This window comes from Neoarius graeffei, chromosome 6 (assembly GCF_027579695.1).
Source record: "Neoarius graeffei isolate fNeoGra1 chromosome 6, fNeoGra1.pri, whole genome shotgun sequence".
In the NCBI taxonomy this organism is placed as follows: domain Eukaryota; kingdom Metazoa; phylum Chordata; class Actinopteri; order Siluriformes; family Ariidae; genus Neoarius; species Neoarius graeffei.
The window spans coordinates 72,705,992-72,725,078 of record NC_083574.1 but is presented as its reverse complement, the minus strand read 5'-3'; positions in this window follow the sequence as shown (position 1 = coordinate 72,725,078).

Here is a 19,087-nt window from a genome sequence, read left to right as displayed (position 1 = left end):
GAACATGGGATTTTTGCTCCGTGCTCTCACGGAAGGTGGTCGCATTTCTCTGCTTCTCCTCTCCCTTATCTTCCCTGCTTTTGCTTCTCTTGTCTCATCTGTCTATTGTCTATACTTTTGAGAGACTCTCTCTGCACTGCTCACTAAACTAAAAATCATGGAATTGATAAACTGGTCTCTTCACGCAATTGACACAATTTTCTCGACAAGAAGCCTGGGTTAGGGGGAACTGGCCTGTCCTGACGGAACGTTCGCAGCTGGCTACACGATGGATGCATGGGAGAAGTGGTGGGTTGTGTGCCTGGCAGTTCTTTCTGTGGAGGATATTGAAGGCATCTACCTATTCGGAACCATGATTACAGGACTTTTGCTGATTGGATTAAGCATTGCCCTGGTTTATTGAGGAAATCAGAAAATGGTGACAGCTGTCCAAAGCCCCACAAAGCTGCCTGACATGATTGAAGTGGTGGGCAGAGCTGTCGGCACTCAAACTGTGGCTATTCAGAACTTGAACCGCAACATGGATAACATCATGGAGAAGCTTTTGGCTTTGCAAAGGAAAATGGATCGATACAGAGACCAGAATGGACAAACAGAGTAGTTGTGTAAAAGAATGCGTCTACTCACCCCAAGACCAAACAATCCCAATCTTATCTGCTTTTGGCTCCCTCAGACAGCACTGGCCTTGGCCAAGGCCGTTGCTGGAACAACAACTCCCCCTAAAGATCACTGCAGTGAGAGGCTCTGGCTTGCCTTCCCCCACTTCCCATGGTCGCCGCTTTTTACCCCAGTGTGACTAGCGGGTGCGCGTCCAGCGCTGTCATGGCTGCAGGAACCGGCTGCTTGCTTGCACTGGGTTACCTCTAGTACCTCTGCCCCTCCCCTGATCTCCCCCCTCAAGTCCCGAGTTTTCATGTTGTAAAGTGTACTGTGTTATTTTGTGCTTATGTGCTGAGGTGTTTTTTTTTAATGTTCCCACACTGTACTCCCCACAGGAGCATAGTGTGGGGGTTGCTTTTTTCTCCTCCCCTCTCCTCATGATACTCTGTATTTTTTCTTTTCATCCCTGTCTTCCTGTCCTGTTTACTCCCCCTCTGTCAATTGTATGTACAGAGGTGCTTGAAAGTTTGTGAACCCTTTAGAATTTTCTATATTTCTGCATAAATATGACCTAAAACGTCATCAGATTTTCACACAAGTCCTATAAGTAGATAAAGAGAACCCAGTTAAACAAATGAGACAAAAATATTATACTTGGTCATTTATTTTCTGAGGAAAATGATCCAATATTACATATCTGTGAGTGGCAAAAGTATGTGAACCTTTGTTTTCAGTATCTGGTGTGACCCCCTTGTGCAGCAATAACTGCAACTAAACGTTTGCAGTAACTGTTGATCAGTCCTGCACACCTGCTTGGAGGAATTTTAGCCCGTTCCTCCATACAGAACAGCTTCAACTCTGGGATGTTGGTGGGTTTCCTCACATGAACTGCTCACTTCATTTCCTTCCACAACATTTCCATTGGATTAAGGTCAGGACTTTGACTCGGCCATTCCGAAACATTAACTTTATTCTTCTTTAACCATTCTTTGGTAGAACGACTTGTGTGCTTAGGGTCGTTGTCTTGCTGCATGACCCACCTTCTCTTGAGATTCAGTTCATGGACAGATGTCCTGACATTTTCCTTTAGAATTCACTGGTATAATTCAGAATTCATCGTTCCATCAATGATGGCAAGCCGTCCTGGCCCAGATGCAGCAAAACAGGCCCAAACCATGATACTATCACCACCATGTTTCACAGATGGGATAAGGTTCTTATGCTGGAATGCAGTGTTTTCCTTTTTCCAAACATAACGCTTCTCATTTAAACCAAAAAGTTCTATTTTGGTCTCATCCGTCCACAAAACATTTTTCTAACAGCCTTCTGGCTTGTCCACATGATCTTTAGCAAACTGCAGATGAGCAGCAATGTTCTTTTTAGAGAGCATTGGCTTTCTCCTTGCAACCCTGCCATGCACACCATTGTTGTTCAGTGTTCTCCTGATGGTAGACTCATGAACATTAACATTAGTCAATGTGAGAGAGGCCTTCAGTTGCTTAGAAGTTACCCTGTGGTCCTTTGTGACCTCACCGACTATTACACACCTTGCTCTTGGAGTGATCTTTGTTGGTCGACCACTCCTGGGGAGGGTAACAATGGTCTTGAATTTCCTCCATTTGTACACAATCTGTCTGACTGTGGATTGGTGGAGTCCAAAGTCTTTAGAGATGGTTTTGTAACCTTTTCCAGCCTGTTGAGCATCAACAACACTTTTTCTTAGGTCCACAGAAATCTCCTTTGTTCGTGCCATGATACACTTCCACAAACACGTGTTGTGAAGATCAGACTTTGAAAGATCCCTGTTCTTTAAATAAAACAGGGTGCCCACTCACACCTGATTGTCATCCCATTGATTGAAAACACCTGACTCTAATTTCACCTTCAAATGAACTGCTAATCCTAGAGGTTCACATACTTTTGCCACTCACAGATATGCAATATTGGATCATTTTCCTCAATAAATAAATGACCAAGTATAATATTTTTGTCTCATTTGTTTAACTGGGTTCTCTTTATCTACTTTAAGGACTTGTGTGAAAATCTGATGATGTTTTAGAGCATATTTATGCAGAAATATAGAAAATTCTAAAGGGTTCACAAACTTTCAAGCACCACTGTATGTGTATATGTAAGGACAGGTTGATGGTCAATTTCGCTGGCACTTGTGACTAGTGACAATAAAGTGTTCGTTCATTCAGAATATGGCCATGGCGGCCTGTAAATAATAAGTCACGGAATTAACTGGGTAGACTTATTTTCGAGGCTACATACATTATATGAGTATGAAGAACTTCAAATGTATTAAATTTATAACCAGGTTTTTGTGTTACACCTAGATAATCACTATAAATAACCGCAACGCCTCCTCCTCTGCCAGTTAGACAAGGCTGGTGTATATAACTGCATCCAGGAGGACTCGCTTCATTTAATGCTATATATTCATTTGGCTTAATCCATGTTTCAGTTAAACAAAGTACATTAAACTCCTGATCAGTAATGAGTTAATTAACCATTAGCACTTTAGATGTAAGAGATCTAATATTTAATAGCCCCACCTTTAGATCAAAGGTGCTGGCAGCAGCTGTACAGTCAGTATGATCTAATTTTATATTGATTAGGTTACTGGAACAAACTCTCTGAATATTTCTACCTTTTTGTTTAGCTTGGGGAACAGACACGTCCCCGAGTGACGACTCTATGCAGCAAGCAGACAGTCGGTTTAGCCTGTTCGTCTGCTCCCTGGTCTTTGTTCTAGATTGTCAGAAATTAACTTGGCCTGTTCTGAGACTATGACCTATGCTGCAGGAAATGAGAGCAGCACCTTCCCGAGTGGGATGGATACCATCCCACCCTAACACACCAGCAGTGCCCTCAAAATTAGCCCAATTATCTATAAAGCACACACTGTTTTCAGAGCACCACCTGGACAACCAGCAGTTCAGCGACCATAACCTGCTGTAAGCTATATCGCCATGCCGCATTGGGATGGGGCCAGAGCATACTACAGCATCGGACATTGCCTTCGCTAATTTAAACACCTCTACAAAGTTACTCTTAGCAACCTCAGACTGATGAAGGCGTATATCATTAGCTCCTGCAAGGATAACTATCTTTGAGAACCTGTGCCTGCCTATAGGACCCTAAGATTACCTGCTATGTCTGGCGCCCTGACTCCCGGTATACACCTGACTAAAGCTGCTGGTGCCCCGAAAGGCTGAGCTAATTTCACATGCTGTATGATAGAGTCCCCTGTAACCAGAGCTCTTTCAGGTTTCTCAGTGGGTGCATCACTAAGGAGAGCAAACCTGTTCGATATGTGACACGGAGAGGAGTGGTGCTCCTGTGGGTGAGCCTCAGCGGTAGCTTTGGCTCTACGATTATGCCGCTGAGCCGTCACCCATTCGCCCCGCTGTAAGGGCTCTAATGGCGGAGTTGGGGGATTGCTAACTCCACCTAGGGCATCCAGACTTTCCTCATCTCATCTCATTATCTCTAGCCGCTTTATCCTTCTACAGGGTCGCAGGCAAGCTGGAGCCTATCCCAGCTGACTATGGGCGAAAGGCGGGGTACACCCTGGACAAGTCGCCAGGTCATCACAGGGCTGACACATAGACACAGGCAACCATTCACACTCACATTCACACCTACAGTCAATTTAGAGTCACCAGTTAACCTAACCTGCATGTCTTTGGACTGTGGGGGAAACCGGAGCACCCGGAGGAAACCCACGCGGACATGGGGAGAACATGCAAACTCCGCACAGAAGGGCCCTCGCCGGCCCCGGGGCTCGAACCCAGGACCTTCTTGCTGTGAGGCGACAGCGCTAACCACTACACCACCGTGCCGCCCTATCCAGACTTTCCTCTACAGAAATTACACTGTTCTCTCACTCACTGACCTTCTCTAAAGCCTGGACACGTGCTTCTAGCACTGTAATCTTCTCTGTCAAAGAGCTAACTAATCTGCACTTATCACAAATAAAGCTATCGCTAGCACTCAGCACACTGAACAGGCTGAAGGTGTGCCATGATGAAAAGATTCACGTACCTTAATCAAAGATCTGTTGATATTAAAGCAGATCCGATGTGGATGGCCTCTGCTTGTGGTCTTTACACAGGAGGAGAAAAAAAAGAAAAAGAAAGCTTCTGGTCTCGGCGTTCTTCTGAAAAAAGAGAAAAAAAGGAAAGCGAAAGTGGAAAGTAAAAAAAGGAAAGTGACAGTACAATAAAAATGAAGAGGATACTGGAAAATTATTTGTAGAAAAAAGTTTAAAAAAGATGAGTAATTAACGTCAACACTCACGGGAAAAAAAAGGACTTGTTGCAAACAACTCAGGAACCAGGAAGTGCATAGCACAGAGTGTTTTGCTTTAGGCACTGTTCCCATCTCCCTCAAAATTGCTTCTGTTACACCAATACTAAAGAAACCTGGTCTAGATTCTCTTTCACTGTCCAATTACAGACCCATTTCAAATCTCCCTTTCCTAGCTAAAGTAATGGAGCGAGTTGTAGCCTCTCAGCTTCATACTTTCCTTGCTCATAATGATCTCTATGAACCCTTTCAGTCAGGCTTTCACAATCTGCATAGCACTGAATCTGCTCTCTTAAGAGTTGTTAATGATTTCCTGCTCTCAACTGATGCTGGTCATCTCAATGTCCTTGTTCTCTTGGACCTCACAGCTACCTCTGACACTGTACATCATGAGATACTCATTTCCAGACTATCTTCTTTTGGTATTACTGGGTTAGCTTTAGCCTGGTTTCAGTCATCTCTAGCAAACAGGCAACAGTTCATCTCTATTGGTGTTTATAAATCATCCACTGTTACTGTTGCTCAAGGTGTGCCTCAGGGTTCTGTCCTTGGACCCCTTCTTTTTATATTATATGTTTCTCCTATAGGCCAGATTATTTGTAACCATGGCCTTAACTTTCATTGTTATGCTGATGACATTCAAATCTACATCACTATCACCCCTTCCATAGCCTCTGTCCAGCTGCTAAGGACTTGCATCACTGACCTTAAGCAATGGCTGCATAAGAACTGCCTTAAACTTAATGCTAGCAAAATGGAGGTTCTATTAATAGGTACCAAAAGACAGGCTCTGAACTTCTCCAATTTCACTATTAATGTTGATGGTGTGTCTATTAGTCCTTCCCAAGTTATAAAAACCCTTGGAGTTCTCTTTGACTCCACCCTTACATTTGAACCCCATTTTAAACTCATTACTAAGAATGCTTTCTTTCACCTCCACAAAATTTTACATCTCTGCCCTCTTCTCTTGGAAACTGATGCCAAAATATTGGTCAATGTGTTTATCTTTTCTCATATTGACTATTGCAGTTCTCTCTTGTATGGTCTCCCTGCCACATTGCTCAATTGCCTGCAGTGCATCCAAAACTCAGCAGCTAGAGTCCTCTCACTCACCAAGTGCACTGCTCACATTACTCCTGTTTTACAGCAATTGCATTGGTTGCCAATTTCTCGGATTAAATACAAAATCTTGCTTTTAACCTATAAAGCTCTTCATGGTTTCACCCCTTCCTATCTCTGTGAGCTAATTCATTTGTACTGTCCCTCCCGCTCCCTCAGATCTTCTGTCTGTGGACTTCTGACTGTCCCACATTTTAAACTGGCATCTATGGGTGGCAGAACATTCAGTGTTGCTGATCCTAAACTTTGGAACTCATTACCACAATCGCTTTGTGACTGTTCCACTCTCTCTTCCTTCAAAGCTAACTTGAAAACTTTTCTCTTTATCTCACACTACTCTTCCTATTGTAGTGTGGCCATTTTTTGTAACTCCTGTGTAAAGCATCCTTAGATTTGTGAAAGGCGCTATATAAATTGAAATTATTATTATTATATATTCACACAGACAGAGCTGTGAGGCCAGGAGCACATCCACATATACCTGGAGCAGTAAGCAGCCAATGACCAGCACAGGGGGAGCAGTTAGAGATTAGGTGCTATGCTCAAGAGCACCTCATCCATGGATGTGCAAGCAGGGCAGCTGTTCATTTACTCCTTTCCACCTACACTTTTTACCAACCAGTCAGGGATCAAACTAGCCACCTTTTGGTAACAAGTCTGTGTCTCTTACCAGTTGGCCACAGTTGCCACTTTTTGGGTAATGCTATATAAATAATCTGTGCAACCTGCAGATATACATCTGTGACACAAAGAAAAACAGTTAACCACAATTTATCTGGTTGAAAAGAAGTCTTTGATGTTGAAATCAAATATCATTCGGTTTTCAGCCAAAAATCAATGTATTCAGATGAATTTAACATATTTGTGTGGAACTTTTGTTCAGTGTCATAAATTAACAACACTTCATGACTTGATTACCGTACTCAGAGGCAAAGGAGGCCAAGTCCCATGACCTCTTTTTTTGTGTGGTGATTTTCAGCTTTTACAACAGTTGAAGTGAAAAAGAGTCAGAAAATGGGGGAGAAGAGAGCAGGGGAGGACCTGCAGTAAACAGTCCAACCAGCTAGGAATTGACCTGGTGAACTGTTGCTTTAGGCATGTGTGCCCATATGTTGTGCACCCCAACCACCAGAAAGGCCCAAATGTGTGTTATTTTTTTTCCTCAATGCAGTTATTTTTTTTGTCTTTGAAAGATAAATTTTGCTTTCAGAATAACTCTTTCTTTGCAGTGTTATTTTTGTTTGCCATATAGAGAAACAAAATTAGCACCATATGGGAAGAGTCTGTCTTGAACCCTGAATCTTCAAAATAGTACTGCTGTGGTCTTACCTACTGAGCCCCTACAATAGTCTTGCTTTGATTAGTGTAACTACAACTTATGGAGAGAGGTCATGAGTCATAAAAAGAAAAAATATACATTAAAAAATATATTTAATTTAACAATTTATTTTCTTGACAATCCTCCTTATCTATTGCTACTTGAGTATGGATAGTGATACTGGGAATCAAACCCTGGTCTCCCAGAGGTAAGGCTGAGGGAGGCTAGGGAGCCGGCCACCCTGTGAGCAACCACATGGGAGCAAAGATCTGGTGTCCCTATGGATTGCACCATGCTCTGCCCTCTCCAAAACAGGGGTTACATATCAATAGTGATTCCCATTTGTTCTGTTTGATCCCCTGCTGGATTGAAGTGACAGAAGATCAGAAACTTCTGATAATCCTCCTCCTCCTCCTATCCATTTTTACATCCTTTATCCTCAATGCAGAAGGTTGGACAGCGCATGGTTCATCAGAGTTCTCCAACGCCTTCTGTCTTGGGTGTCAGTTGAACTTAGACCAAGCCCTTTAAGGTCACTTTCCACACACTCCCTCCATGACTTATGTGGCCTCCCTTTCCTTCTGTTGCCATCAACATTGAAGTTGCAAATGCGATTTATTATTGAACTGCTCCTTTGCACATGGCCATACCAACGGAGTCTCCACTGCTGGAGTGTAGACTTTAGATCTTTAAGACCAAGCTTCTCTCTTAGGACGGCAGTTCTTGTTCTGTCGTCAGGTCTTATGTGGCAAAACCAACGCAACATGGCCCTCTCATTTCTTTTGAGTCTCTTGATATCGCTATCCTTCACCGGCCAGCACTCGCTACCATACAGCATAGCTCCTCTTATGTAGGTGTTATACACCTTCCCACGGGTTGACAGAGACAGGCTCCTACTGGACAGGACTGGGAGTAGCTCTCTAAACTTGCCCCATGCACATCTTGTTCTAAGGACAGTAGCAGCCTCACAGCCACCACCAGGCGTAAGGGTATCCCCAAGGTAAGAGAACGAGTCTACAACTTCAAGCCTTTGGTTGCCAATGACCACATGGTCACATGGTCTGGTATCGATTGGACGGGCTATTCCGCAACACCTACTACATCTAAAGGCAGAGTCAGCGGTCAGCCTTCCCTTGATGCCACTACACTTCTTGTGGATCCAGTGGGAACAGCCTGAGCAGAATATAGAGTTGCTGCCTACACCACTGCAACAGACACCACATGGATGCTTCCCAGAGTCCTTGAGAGAATTTAGTTTTGGACCACAGAACATAACCTTAGTTTTGTCCATGTTCACCCATAAGCCTTTTGACTCTAGCCCAGCTTTCCAACGATGGAACCTTTCAAGCAGTTCTTCCAAGGACTCAGAAATCAGAACAAGATCATCTGCATACAGTAACTCCCAAGGACAGCCAGTGCGGAAATCTCTTGAGAGAGCCTCCATGACAATGATGAATAACAGGGGACTGAGCACAGAGCCTTGGTGAACCCCAACTTGAACACTGAAGTCATCGCTATACGTGTTGCTTATGCGGACCCTGCTCCTTGCATGGGCATACATTGCTTGTACTGCTCCAACTAACCATTCTGGCAGACCTAGCCTCCTCATGGCCCACCATAAGACATCAAGAGGGACACGATCGAATGCCTTCTCAAGGTCTACAAACATCAGAAAGAGCTTCCTATCTTTGGCAAGATATTTCTCTTGTAATTGATGGACAACGAAAATGGCATCATTAGTGCTTCTACCACTCACAAAACCAAACTGCATTTCGTTGATGTTGACTATGTCACGGGCTATTGCCTCAATAACTCTTTCAACAACATTCATACAGTGTTCCATGAGTTTCAGACCTCTGTAACTGCCTCTTTCTGCAGCATCACCTTTCCCTTTATACAGATTGACAATATAACTGTCGTCCAAATCGGATGGTATTTTCCTTTCTGCTATAATCAAGTTGGCGAGATTACTCAACACTTGACAGGTGACATCAGAAGAAGATTTAAGCATTTCAGTGACAATGCCAGATGGCCCGGGTGATTTGCCAGTCTTCATCTTTGCCAAACTCTCCACTACCATTAAGGGTGTTATTAGCACAGGAGGACCAGCAACAGGCTCAGCAATAGGTAAGTCCTCTATAGACCAAGGGAATTCTATGTTGAGGAGGCACTCATAATGCTCTTTCCAGGGTTTCTTCTTGGCCTCGTTGTTTACAGCCAGACAGCCAAGGTCATTCTTCACAGCACTTTCACTGACAATATCCTGATTTTCTTTCCTCATCTGTTTAGCGATGCAAAAGATGTCTTGGTTGCCTTTCACAACATTCTGGAACCTCTTATTTTCAGCACATTTCTTGGCAGCAAAGACAACATGCCCAGCATTGCGCTTAGCTGTAAGATATTCTTCTTTGCTTCCACCCTCTTAATGCCATTTTTTCCATAACCGTCTCTTTTCATCTACAGCAGAGCTTACAGTCTCATTCCACCACCATGTTTCCTTTCTCCAGCCTGCACGTTTCTTAGTTGTACCACACATGGTTTCGGCAGCCTTCAGGAGACTTCCTTTTAGAGCCACCCACGTTCCTTCAACAGAGTCCTCTACTGGCTTGTTCAGTACTAGCTCCTTCTCAACCATCTTCTGGTATTCTTTCCGAGTTTCAGGGTCCTGGAGTTTCCAGACACGAAGCTTAGGCTTGAAGGTGGATTTATTAAATTTACTAGGGCTAACTTTGAGATCACATACTAGAAGCCTGTGCTGGGGTGCACACTCCTCATTGGGGAGTATTTTGACAATAGTCACAAACCTAAGGTACTTACGACTGGTCAAGATGCAGTCCACCTGAGTAGAGCATTGACCAGATTTGTAGGTGATAAGTTGAGTACTTCTCTTCTTGAACAAAGAGTTACATACAACAAGCTCGTTTGCCACTGAAAACTCTAGAATCCTTTCACCTTCAATGTTTCTCTCACCAAAACCAAAACCACCATGGATCCCTTCATATCCAGAGGGTGTGGCACCAATGTGGCCATTGAAGTCACCACAGATAAACAGGGTCTCATTTATACCCACTTTGGTAACTGAGCTCTGAAGTTGGTCATAGAACACATCCTTCTCGGAATCGCTTAAGCCGACTTGAGTGGCATAGATTGTAAAGATGGATAATATATTTGCCCCAATGGTAACCTTTATAAGACAGATTCTGTCTGAGATCCAGTTAACATCAAGCACATGCTCAACCCACTTTTCAGCCAGAAGGATACTTACTCCCCCTATACCCTTATCATTACCAACCCAAAAGAATTAATACTTTGAGTCTTTGCCTATGATCATACGAGCTGATCCACCACGCCACCTTGTCTCTTGCAGAGAGCACAGGTCAATACACCTTCTTGAAACAGTCTCTACAACTTCACTACATCTTCCCCTCATAGTTCCAACATTTAAGGTTGCAATTCAAAATTTCTGACAGTTCTTGCATGGTTGCTTAATGCCGATCTGGCGGTGCCCACGCATGACACCCACCCTACCATTCCCGACACTCCTGGCAGTTCCAGGAGCCCCGTCTGAATCTAAACCATTACTACAAGCTACCATGACTTTTAATAAAGCAGAGTTTTTACAGCTGGATGCCCTTCCTACCGCCAACCTGGATTCACAGCCAACATCCAGGGACTGGGTTCTGAAGATTGTCTACGAGGCAGTAACAGGAAACTTTAGATGACATTTCTGCGAAAAACAGGAACCACTGGTTTTAGGGCGCCAGTGACCCACCCTGTGCCCCTTCTCCTGTTGGTGTTAATGGTTCTGCCACGTGAAGGCCAGGAGCTGGACTTTGGTTGTCAGAGGCTAGATTTTGCACTAAGCCATTGGGGCATTTTATAGGCTGTAAAGGCAGAGCCTTGACACCCACCCCGGCAATAACAACCTTAGAACCAAGGTAATCAAGGTAAGCTAAATCTAATATCTTATTTCAGCAAGCTTGACTCTAGTTAAGGACTATTTAAATGCAAGCATTTTTTTTTCTTGTAGATATGAGTGACACAGCTTCGAGAAAATATGAAGTGTGTGACTGGCTTGAGGAAGAGGGTTTTAGTGATTATTCAAACACATTTGCTGGTGAGATATTGAAATTAATGATCAGTGTCCATGATGTCCTGTTAAAACCAGCACACAAAACAGATACCTGAAACACCTGGAATTGTATCATCAATGTGAACCTAATTTTATTGTTGAATGTGACAAAAATGGATGCCCCAGTACATATACAAAAATATCATCACTCCGAAAACATCTAGCCTAGAAGCACAGCAGCATAATCTCATCTCATTATCTCTAGTCGCTTTATCCTGTCCTACAGGTTCGCAGGCAAGCTGGAGCCCATCCCAGCTGACTACGGGCAAAAGGCAGGGTACACCCTGGATAAGTCACCAGGTCATCACAGGGCTGACACATAGACAACCATTCACACTCAATTTAGAGTCACCAGTTAACCTAACCTGCATGTCTTTGGGGGAAACCAGAGCAAACCCACAAGGACAACATGCAAACTCCACACAGAAAGGCCCTCGTCAGCCATGGGGCTCGAACCCAGACCTTCTTGCTGTGAGGTGACAGCGCTAACCGCTACACCACCATGCACCAGAATCCAACAGGAAAATTCTGAAGTTCAGAGAAACCTTGAAGAAGAGCCCCACATAGACACCGCTCCATCTTTTTTAGAGAAACTAGCTATAAGATTCAATTCTTTCCCGTTATGAATCACTGAACATGAGTCCGTCGAGACACGCACCCGTACTTCCTTCGCTCAAGTAGGTGAGCCATTACCCAGTCGTCACTTGGACGGATAATTCTCTTACACAACCCAATAAACTACTCGCGGTTTATTGTCTCAAAATTGTGTTTTATCCGTTTCGGCAAACATATTGATGGTACCACAGCTTAGCAGTCCTCCTGGTCTCGGACAAACTTCTGTCCATCTCTTATAACAGTCTTCCTTGACTGGGACAATCTCTGTCCATCTCTTATATCATTCTTCATTGACTAGGACAAATCTCTGTCCGTCTCTTATATCATTTTTTTAAATACTAGGACAAATCTCTGTCCATTTCTTGTATCATTCTTTAAATACTGTTTCCACTAATTTCTTTACACAAGAATGCAAAGTTATCACTTACTGGTTCGGTAAGCCCTGATGGCCTGGTCTCTCGTCCGAGTTCTCAGCTCCGCACCGTAGCCTTGGGAGTGTTCCGTCGTCCGAGGATCAGACGCATAGGGCCCACCCAGGGGACCCCAAATTGTAATGGAAATTTCTAATAAACACTTCAGAATGCTTAGCAGTCAGCTTTTCAGTCATTTATTATAGTAGCTCATATAAAAGATATATAAAATAGGAAAGGAAAGAGAAGAATAGAAGAAGACACCACTTCTGATGATGCCAAAAGTACGCGCACTCTGAGTTGCGTTTTAGGAATGTTATCTATTATACTCTAAAGGCATTTGCTCGCTGCTTGCATCTTCACGTGATTGGCTCAAGATTTTCTATGAAGCTTTGTTAAAGCGTGCACCTGGCGTGCTCTGGTATGTGCAGGCGGATGCGTAGTTATGAGAACTCAGGCACCCTGCTTATCACCACCAAGGTCAGGAAAGGTGGTTACATCATGAGAAGATGTGTAGTTAGGACGAACTCAAGCACCCTGCTCATTACCACCAAGGCCACAGAAAAGTGATTACAACATTGGAAAAAAAAACAAACATCTTTCTCAGTATATTAGGCCACTTGAGCTCAACACACAGAAACACAGAGAATAGGAATGTTCATCCATTAAAATTCCCTCACACACAGCTGGTAGTTAGCCTAGCCAGTTAGCATTGTTTACACTGACTCGTTTACAGTTCTGACTTTAAACTGCAACTGGTGGGGAGTGCTTTTTACTATGCATATTGCCTACTTGAATGCCAGAAGTTTAAAGTCCTTTTCAATGCTGAACGACAACAGCTCACTGAAAGTGTGCAAGGTCACCTTATTGCAGCACCTTGTGTATGGCAATGATTACGACGCTGTCTGCATCAGTGAAACGTGGCTGAACAACTCCATACTAAGCAGTGAACTCTTACCGGGATATAATATTTACCACCGTGACAGGACTGGAAGAACTGGTGGAGGTGTTCTAATTGCCGTCAAGAACAACATTCAATTCGTTCACTGTCAAGATCTTGAACGAGATGATATGGAATTAGCTATCGTTGAACTTGTTATGCCTAGTTGCAAAACTGTGATGCTTTATACTTTTTACCATCCTCCTGATTCCACTCTTGACATCCTACATAATTTGAACTCTGCCCTTCAAAGCACGCTGGAATTCAGCCAAATCATTCTTGTCGGAGATTTTAACTTGCCTGCGATTGACTGGACTGACTCATTGGCACCTATAAACATCGGGGGATGGGCAGATGAGGACACTTTGTCACCTTGTCGGAGACAACTACCTACAACAGTTTATTCAAGGCCTTCTATTCCTGATGTTTATAATTATTGGGCGTGCTGGAAGAACTGGTTCACAGCTGCTGTAGCTGAGCATATTCCCGTTAAAACAATAAAAGATGTGTACTCTCCACCTTGGATCGATGGAGAAGTCCATCATCCGATAAGGAAGAAATATCAAGCACTGAGGAAATACCGCACAAACAAAACTGCATCCCGCAAGCTGAAACTACACACTCTGAGCCAGAAAATCAAGTATCTGATTAGGCAGAAGCACAGAGAGTACTTGGAGAAAATACAGTCATCACCTGGTAGTAATCCCAAGGTATTCTGGAGCTATCATAAGGCCATTCTACGTCACCGAACAGACCAGCATGCTGTAATATCATATCAACATCAGTCAGCTAAATCCCCATATGGAAAAGCTCAACTCTTCAACTCCTACTTCTCCTCTGTATTTCTTCCTGCAAACTCTAATGCAGACATAGACAAACCACCTCTTCCTCTCAAAACTGACCAGGAAATATGCCATCTGACACTTACAGAGGATGAAGTATTGAAGTGTCTGAGCTCTCTGGACATATCAAAGTCCTGCGGTCCTGACGGTATTCCTCCTCTAATCTTGAAAGCATGCAGTGAAGAAATTACACCAACTATCTGCTCCCTTCTTAACCATTTGCTGAATACTGGTTGCCTGCCATCTGAGTGGAAATCTGCTGATGTCATACCTATCCACAAGAGAGATTCTAAAGAACTAATTGAAAACTATAGACTGATTTCGCTTCTGCCCATCATAAGCAAGGTGTTTGAGCGCTGTGTCTACAATAGAATCTATGACTATATGTTAAACCTGATCTCCACTGCACAGCATGGGTTCCTAAGATCTCGCTCATGTGTTACTCAGCTCCTCTCTGTACTTCATATTATTGGCAAATACCTTGATAAAAACATTCAAGTTGACATTCTTTATCTTGATTTTGCCAAAGCTTTCGACAAAGTCGACCACATGATTCTTCTGAGCAAGCTACAATCCTATGGCATTGCTGGGTCTCTCTTGGACTGGTTTGAGGACTATCTCAGTGCTTGTTCTCAAAGGGTTGTGATTGATGGTGTTGCTTCTTCTTGGGGTCCAGTTACTTCTGGAGTACCTCAAGGCAGCATCTTAGGTCCCCTTCTCTTTGTCTTCTTTATTAACGATTTCCCTGACATCATTCCTGAGGAAACTACAGTCACTTTGTATGCTGACAACACTAAGATACTTCACACAATTTCATCCAGTGGCGACTGCGAAGACCTACAATGCGCACTATTAAAGCTTATCAATTGGAGTTGCAAAAACAATATGAAATTTGATGCATCCAAATGTAAGCTTTGAATCCTCGAGAGGATTCAAAGGCAAGCCACTAGATGGGTACTAAGAACTAATATCAGAGAGACATCTTATAAAGAAAGGTTAAAGGCTCTCGATTTACTTCCTGTCTGTTATGACAAAGAAATTAAGGACTTGATATTCTTCTACAAGTAATTGTATGGACAAACACATCTTGATGTTCATAATTTTGTTAAGTTTTCAAACCATGGACGTACTTGTCTGACTCAAAACCCTTCCCTTGTTCTTGAGACACCTTTATGTAAGACTAGCATACCAAAAAAAGTAAAATGACATATTATACAATTAAAGTAAAGCGTCTTACTTTAATCATATAATATGTCTCTGGAATACTATTTGTAAACAAGTGTCTCCTAGCACTTGCTCTAGTCTTGCTAATTTTAAGTCATACCTAAGACTTAAGTACTCTTCACTTCTTAATGACATATTTGATGTAGATCTAACATGCACATTGTCTCTAGTACACCAGTGTCCTTGTCACAGATGATGTTAGTATTCTTTCTTAAGTTAGAACTTTTCTTGGTTAGTTTTAGTGTTATTTAGATTTGTATAATCAGTTTTAGATTTTGTGTCAGCCCTGTGATGACCTGGCAACTTGTCCAGGGTGTACCCCGCCTTTCGCCCGTAGTCAGCTGGGATAGGATCCAGCTTGCCTGTGACCCTGTAGAAGGATAAAGCAGCTAGAGATAATGAGATGATGAGATGAGTTTTAGATTTTATATTCTTTTTCATTGTTATTCTAAAGGGAAGTGCCCAGCATGGGACTCAGAGTCCCATTCGCACTTTTCCTATTGGGTAGTATAGATAGCTTTTGTAATCATTTTATTTTTATATGCCCAATAAATATGTTAATAAAATAAATAAAATAAATAAATAAAAAAGATAGCAGAGGTGCTGGTGTTGGGATATACAGAAAGGAACAACCACTGATGTGGCACCTGGTGCATGTACTGAAGTCCCTATTTCCAGACTGTGAGAACTGAAAGAAGTGATCACTTCTGAGGACATTTCACATGAAACAGTCTAGAAGACTAAAATAATTGTAATTGACAGTATCACATACAAAGTTGGAGATTTTTTTGTCCTTGATGTAGTGCATGGAGAAGAGGTCTCAATTTTTGTAAAAGTCCTCCATCTTGTCAAGTATCAGGGTCAGTGGCTGGTTTGTGGATGTCTGTATACATCTACACATTTTGAGGAGCACTTTCATGCTTACAGTGTACAAGACACAAGGAAGCGGGTGGCCTTTAAGTCTGGGATGAAGCAGATTTCCATCCATTAGATGTATATTCAGATGATGATGATAACCTATTCATCACTCTACACCACAAGCCAATAGGACATGTCATCCAAGAAGACTAATACAGAGTGAGCTAAACATATCAATAAGTAAAAGTCATTTGTTTCTTTTCTTTCCAAATAATAACTTGTATTTTTTTCTGTTTTGAAGAAAATGACATAGATGGAGCAACCCTTGGAAATCTTACTGAAAGGATGACAGAGAGATTAATCCCATCAATTAAAAAAAAAAAAACAGGCACAATTCCTAAAGTGTCTTGAGCACTTGAAGTCATCATCATTATCATCATCATCATCATCAACAGTAACAAATGAGAACAGGTAAGATGCTGTGAAGACACTGCAATTCTGATTATTTTGGGGGAAAACTTTGTTTCAGTAATACTTCCAGTCTGTTCAGTACTATTTCAAAGCTCAGTCTATCACACTCTTTTTCCCATTTTCCCATATTACAGAGATGTCATGATGAGGAAAGAGCTGGACTGTTTTCTGCTTTCCCCAAAATATTAAAGGATGCACGTAAGGCAAAGGACCCAGAGCTTTTGTCCCCTCAGAGAAACAAGATAAAATTGGTTTTGATCCAAGCACTGTATAACACCTAGCCTGGGAAATCCCATGCTGCTTTGCACAATCGTTCCGATCTGAAAAGACAGCATGGAAACTATGGTCTAAAGGCTCGCCTGAGTTAGGGAGCCAATCAGAGAGTGGGGAGGGGTGGAAAGACGGTGACGCGTACTACTCGACAAACGGAAGCTTGTAGTTTATTTGGGACTGTTTACGGATCACATTTAACAAGGCGGTGAGCGATACGAACCAAACTTTCGATCAAGCTTTAGACACTGTTCTGAATAGTTTAGAGCGAAAGTTTGTTTTAAAAAAAAGAACAGCATTTGGCGTTACAGTCTTTCTTCGCCTCTTCGTCTTCTTCGTCGCTCTAACCACGTCACCGGGTACAACTGCCATGATTGGTCATGGGCTACGTATACGCCAAATGATAGACATTCGCAACGTCCAATAAACGGCCGTTGACAATCGTAAACCACACCTCCCCTACGAGAAATTCAATAGGCGGATTCCAGACCATATTTCACTTGTGATATGGTCTGGTGTTAACCAGACTATATAACACCCTCAGCAGCCAAGAAATTTAGGTTATTTAATAATTCTTATGGAAAAGTACTGCACATTGTAGCTTTAAATTGAGATCATACTCTATATGATGGCACATTTTACATTATACAGGTTATTAGGGATGCCCGGTCAGACTAATCAGAAGACTCATTTTAAGTTTGTTCTGGCTACTCTTACTCAGAGCCTCCACTGATGTGTAATCTTTCTATTGTATGTACAAATATTTAACATTAAGACAACATGCTCCACAGGTATCCTTCACCCAAACAATATACAGAGATTTTAAGCATGTTCATATGCAGGTATCCCTTCATGTGGGAGAAAATTGGATCAGGACATGTGAATGACACAAAAACATTTTGTTAATACATGCTTTCATATCTCCATTGTATAGCTAGGCTATAGCTACTGTACATACTGTATCTCATTACAAAATAAATGGGAAATATATACATTTAATGTTCACACTTGCCAAAAAAATAAGTCTGACTATCTTTGCTGTACAGATGTATTTAACAAAATAGTAAAAAATAATCATTTGTTGGACTGCACTATCCCCAGTAAACAATGCCTCTCTTGATTGTAGGATGCTTTACGTGACTCTATTAGAAATAAATTCAAAAAGGAGAGACGACCCCTTATTCATGATACTATGGTCCAGCAAATGCATGCAAAGTACTCTGTGTCAGGGTCTGGAAGAAATGCCAAACTATGGGTCAGCCAACCCAGCTTCTCTGGATAAACAGGCCCCTTGTGAGTTTTACAATAAACAATATGCAAACAGTATATTTGTGTATGTATGCATCTTCTTAGTGGTTACCTCTTACTATATTGCTTGTGTCATTTTGTTGAATGCACTATGGACCCTTTTCACGTGACGTCATGACAAACGCGGCCGCCATTTTGGAGGTGTACTACCAGTAGTTTACCACAGCCAACATTGAGGAACGGCAGCAAAGAAAGTTTTTACTTTCAGCAAGACTTCCATCATGCCACTATATTGTTGTGCACCTGGATGTAGTAACCATCAACAAACAAGGCAAGGTTTATCATTTTATCGGATCCCGACGGAGAAGATGGATAGCGGCCATTAACAGATTGTCAGCCCTCGGCATACCAACGCTTGTGTAGTGACCACTTTGTTGGAGGTAAGACGAATAAAATTAGCCAGAAAAGGCATTACATTGGTGTTAACATTCTGTGGCGGCGAGTGTGTAACCAAATAGGCTAAAATAACCCATTGTAACCTCTTTGTTCTTCTGTAGTAGCTATTGTTGACTAGCTAATGTCAACAAGTAGCTGGTATGTTACTGTAGCAATGTTTACGTTCAGTCATTTGGATGACTGTTAAACCTTTCAGTCTCAAGTTTTTCCTTTACTGTATTTACTAGTTTACTGTAATTATCCAGTATAAATAGCTGCCGGAGCCAATGT